This window comes from Miniopterus schreibersii (genome assembly GCF_964146895.1).
Source record: "Miniopterus schreibersii genome assembly, chromosome: X".
Classification (NCBI taxonomy): domain Eukaryota; kingdom Metazoa; phylum Chordata; class Mammalia; order Chiroptera; family Miniopteridae; genus Miniopterus; species Miniopterus schreibersii.
In genome coordinates this window covers 75,611,460-75,616,722 of record NC_138104.1, presented here as the reverse complement: position 1 = coordinate 75,616,722, position 5,263 = coordinate 75,611,460, and the positions used below count along the sequence as shown (strand labels likewise).

Here is a 5,263-nt window from a genome sequence, read left to right as displayed (position 1 = left end):
TGACTTAGGTCCAGTTATCCTCAAGGCTCTTAATGTATAAAGATAAGTGCCATGTGCCAAACCACAGGGGAGACTGTGGCCTAGTGGCAATTTCTTTTTGCCACAGGCTTCATTCAGTCCTCATAATTGTCAGTCACTTACACATAGTTCAAAAGATTTACTGTCAGTCACCTACACATAGTTCAAAAGCTTTTTGCCACAGGCTTCATTCAGTCCTCATAATTGTCAGTCACCTACATATAGTTCAAAAGGTTTATTAGTTCAAAAGGTTGCCTGAGTAGGAGGACAATCTGTTGGATTTTTTATAAAAGGTACTTGAATCTCTATTAGGTGTTTGTTTAATACAGTGATTAGTCACTCTCCCCCATCTTGTATTATTTTAGTGACATCATATAGCTGGGCTGGGAAAGCCATGTGGGCTCCTAGTTGTGTCTTATCCCACTGCTACTGTTTTAATTGTAAAATTTCTCCCCTGGAAACATCCCATACAATCAGAAGAGGTATTATGAATACTTAAAACATCCGTTATTCCAGTACTTTTAGCAATATCCCTTACAACCATTTGGGTGTATATCCATCAAGTAAGTAGGGCCAATGGCCAGTGTAATGGGGACTCTTATTTTATTTAATTTTTTATTTTTTAAAAAAATATATCTTTATTGATTTCAGAGAGAAGAAAGGAAAGGGAGAGAGAGAGATAGAAACATCAATGATGAGAGAGTCATTGATCAAGCCCACAACCCGGGCTTGTGCCCTGACCAGGAATGGAACCCCGATTTCTTGGATCCTAGGTCGACACTCAACAGCTGAGCCACGCCCAGCCGGGCATCTTTATTTTATTCTAAGTGGATATTTTTTATTGTATGTGTGTATACATATATATATATATATATATGCATATATATGTATAATGCTTTGATAAAGTTGGTTTTAAACATTCAGTTGGGCACATGAGGGAGCATCAGATTTAAATGGTCATATATAGAGGATTCACTCTTGACCTAATTGAAATACCAGTGACCCCAGGGAGTGGAGACTGGCAATAATGCAGAGGAGAGAACAATTAAGTTTCCTTGACAGCATTTTTAGTTTGTCACAGCAAAATGAAGCTGGAGGGTCAAGGCATTAAGATGCAGATAGACTACATTTAACATTGCCAGAAAAAATACGAGATGGTCAGCCAAATGTCAATTTATGATATACAACAAACAATTTTAGTATAATGCCCCATGCAATATTTGTGACATACTTATACTAAGAATATTATTTGCTGTTCATCTGAAATTCAAATTTAATTGGCTGTCCTGTACTTTTTAAAAATTTTATTTTTCAATTATAGTTTCCATTCAATATTATTTTGTATTAGTTTCAGGTGCATAGCATAGTGGTTAGACAATCACATACTTCACAAAGTGTTACCCCCAATATTTTCAGTACCCACCTGGCACCATGCATAGTTATTGCAATATTCTTGACTATATTCCCTATGCTGTACTTTACATCCCCATGACTATTTTGTAGCTACCAATTTGTACTTCTTAATCCCATCACCTTTCTCACTAATGGGGACTCTTTAATCACAAGACTTTGCCATAAATTACAATCTGGCAGCAGTGATGGTTTCTGTATCGTAAACATAGTCCTGTACTTTGTAAGAAACAGTAGATTTGTTCCTTGGCTTCCAGAGAGACTTGAGTGTTGTAAATTCACCCACGTAGATTCAAGAACCCATCTGCAATTAGGACTTGATTTTTGGGGGGTTGATCAGCTAGCCCTCCTGGTGAAGGTGAGATGACACTGAGGGGTACTAGTTTGCCACCCCAAAATATGACTTTGGGATATTGATTCAGGTTATATTTAAGAAAGGAAAGACACAGAAAAAACTTTCTCCTTTCCCCTGTCTAAATGAATTTAGATAGAAAACCTGTTTCAGGAAGGGAGGTATCATCATAGATAACCATAGTTTAATATGAACTAAGTGTAATGGACAGGGAGGAACCTAGCAAGTCCAGTTTGATCAAAGTCCTCTCTGTGTCCCATCCTTGAAGATGACCCAGCAAACATTTATTTACCAAATATTTGCTTTTCTAACTCCATGTGAATTGCCTTCCTGCCCTTTGAAGTCCCAAACCGCAACCCCCTTTTCTCCTTAGCTCAAGGTGGTACATAGGTCTTAACTGTCTGGTCTGTCTTCAGATCCCATATTCTTATGGCACTGCTATATGTACATACAGATTAAATTTGGTGATTTTCTCCTGTTAATCTGTCTCATGTTAATTTAATTATTAGCCCAGCCAGAAGAACTTAAAAAGGATAGAAAGAAAAATTGTTTTCCTCCCCCACAACACCATAGTCAGGGCTGCTGAGACTAAGGCTTTTGACTTCCCAACCAAGAAGACATCATCTATATAGTGAAAGCTTTGGACATCAGAGGGTAGAGGTACTTGCATTAAATCTTGACTCACCCACTGGTGACAAATTGTGTGTGTGGGGGCGGAGTTTTCCCCATGAGTGTTTTTTGCAAGTAGCAGTGCCCTGAGAAGAAAAAGAGCATGCACTGCCAGGTTACAGGGGGTCTCTTCATGTTCCCTAACTTGGCCTGTATGACTCCTATGTCTTTTCTCTAAGAAGGCATTGTGACTTTACTGGTCCCACATTGGGCGCCAATTTGTCAGTAGTCAAGCTGTCCCTAAGTAACAGTAGTTAAGTTAGCTTGTCATATTTCTATAGATTCAGCTGGTAAGAAGACGATGAATTATAAGGACTTATTATTTCCACTGACAGTAAAAGCAAAGTCAGAGAAAATAATTTTTCTCCCCATATGCCTAGTCCTACAGGATGACACTAACACAGAGTGGCTAGACAACAGACAGCATGTGCGTTGTGTCACTCTCATTGAGAACCCTTCTCTAAACTATAGCCACACAGCTGTTTTTTAAGAAACTTTATTTTCTGTCAACCTTATTTCCATTTTAAGTTTGTGGAAGAACAGCTCAAGACTACTCAGGGTTATTCCTACCCATTCAGTGGCCTGAGCAGTGGGGGTTGCCGACCAGTCTTCAGTGGCAGGCTGAGCACTTCAGGCTTCAGTAGGAAACTATTAAATGGGCACAGAGGGCACCTGCTCCTTCAGACCAGTCCGTGACCTAAGGCTGAGCAGTAATGAGCTCGGGAGCTAGAGCAGTCCATTCACCCTGAAACTCTCCCTTGGTCACAGCCTTTTCAGCAGTGGCCTGCTCTTCCTTTTCAGTATCCTCAGGGCCTCTGTAGAAGTAAAGATCAGGCATGACCTCCCATGGGTGCTCACTGGAGATGATGCCATGCATGGGCAGAACTTCCCGGGACAGCTTGCACCACATAAGACTCACTGAGTCCCCTTGTTGTTGCATGGGATGGTAAGGTCCACATTGTGCAGAGGAAAATCTGTGTTACACAGACCAATGGTAGGCAGGTTAAAGTAAGATGCCTCTGTGAGAGGCTGGTGGTCATCCCGGGATCTGTAACCACCGGAAGTCCCAGCTCCCAGAAGGCTGTCTGGATCTGATTAGTGAAGGTTCCAGGAGTGAAACAGCCAGCAATAAGAGTGGCCCTGGTGGCAGCAGCAAACTTCAGCACAGCTTATTGGCTAGTATTCTTGGACATCAGCAGGGTTTTCAGTGGCAAAAAGGTCATGAGCTGCCAGCAGAAGCTTGCCCACGTTCTCTTCAAATTTCTGATGCAGATGCCATCACTTTTCCATTTGGAAGTCAAAGTTGGTGCCACCTAAGTGGGTTCCTGCCGCAAGGAATTTAAGGACATCCTCCTCCTTCATTTGCAGGACATCAAGGGCTCCAAACATTGTAAAAGTTTCCTTTTAAGTTGCGTAGGAACTGAGAACAATGCCATATGGGTCCCTCTCTGGGTAGAGAGGAAAGGAACCAGGCAGTTTTATGGACTTACACAGAAATCTGCATCTGTACCCTAAGGGAGCATTAAAGCAGAAAGTTCCACGTCTCACTTGAACCAGTGGGGACAGATCAGAAACAGCATTGTGGGAATCTCCAACAAGATAGCAAGGCTTCGGGGACATAGGGAGGCAGATGAGAAACAGCCCAGTGACAGCTTCTCAAAGGACTGCCATGTTCCAGAGGAGGATCACAGGGCTTTCTGCCAGGACTCGGATGACTGTGCTCAAGCCTTGACTATATGACCTATGTGGAGAAAAACATTGTGATCAGGGCACCATGTCCTAGCCATTTGTTTACAATTTATACATGAACATGCAGGCCTTGTAGCTTAGTAACTTACTAGCATTTTATAGAAAATGACAGTCCAGGCATGGATGACTAGTGAACATAGAATTTTAAGTGGTACCATTAGCTGTAAGTTTGTCTTATTAAATCTTGGTTGATGGGGTTCAAATGGAAGATATTTTGTTTAAAATATTAGGATGTGCCCTAGCCTGTTCTGCTCAGTGGTTAGAGCATCGGCCTTCGGACTAAAGGTTCTCGGATTGGATCGGACCAAGGATCTCGGTTGCATGCTCAATCCCTGGCCCTGGTCTGGATGTGTGTGTCTCTCTCACATCTCTCTCTCTCTCTCTCTCTCTCTCCCTCTCTCTTCCCCTTTCACTCTCTCTGAAAAAAATACCCTCTGGTGACGGTTAAAAAAAAAAAAGAATAATAAAATATTAGGAAGCAAAAATAAATGTTTTCTCATTCATGTGGAATTCTCCTAATAAAAATATAGAAGCAAATAGGTAAAATTGGGATAAAAGCTAAATAAGGGCTTCACATTTAACTTCAGTATTATGATAAAAGGATAAGTGTAAGGTAAAGTCTTTATGCTTTTCAATAGAATAATCATATACATTTAAATTTAAAGGTCTTTTGCATTCTGACATTTATCTTTTGTATATTTGCTGCATATTCATAGTCACTTTTTGTGACACCTCAAGTTGTGTGAGTAAAACAGCTTTCTGTTGCCAGAGACTTACATTTAACTCAATATTACTACCCAAACTTCTATAGTTCTGCTAACACAGGATAACCTGATTATTCTATATTCTTCTGTGCAGAGTAAATCCACACTCTTCCCAGGTTTTAAATAAAACTGGATTTTTTTGGAGATGGGGGGGGAGATGGCATATTCAACCTTTATTATAAAGCACACTGGGCTCATTTGACCAGGTGAACTCTGCAATCAGTGAAGCTGGGTATAAACGGGATTTATTTTATTTTATTTTTATTTGTTAATCCTCACCAGAGGGTATTTTTTCCATTTT

General features: G+C 40.6%; 1 pseudogene across 1 annotated transcript; it reads right to left on the bottom strand.

Moving 5' to 3' along the window:
• Window positions 1–3,100: 3,100 nt before the first annotated feature.
• LOC308551583 (small ribosomal subunit protein uS2B pseudogene) lies at window positions 3,101–3,838 on the bottom strand (annotated as a pseudogene). Its single transcript has one exon. The product of its transcript is annotated as a small ribosomal subunit protein uS2B pseudogene (transcript).
• Between the last annotated feature and the right edge of the window lie 1,425 nt (window positions 3,839–5,263).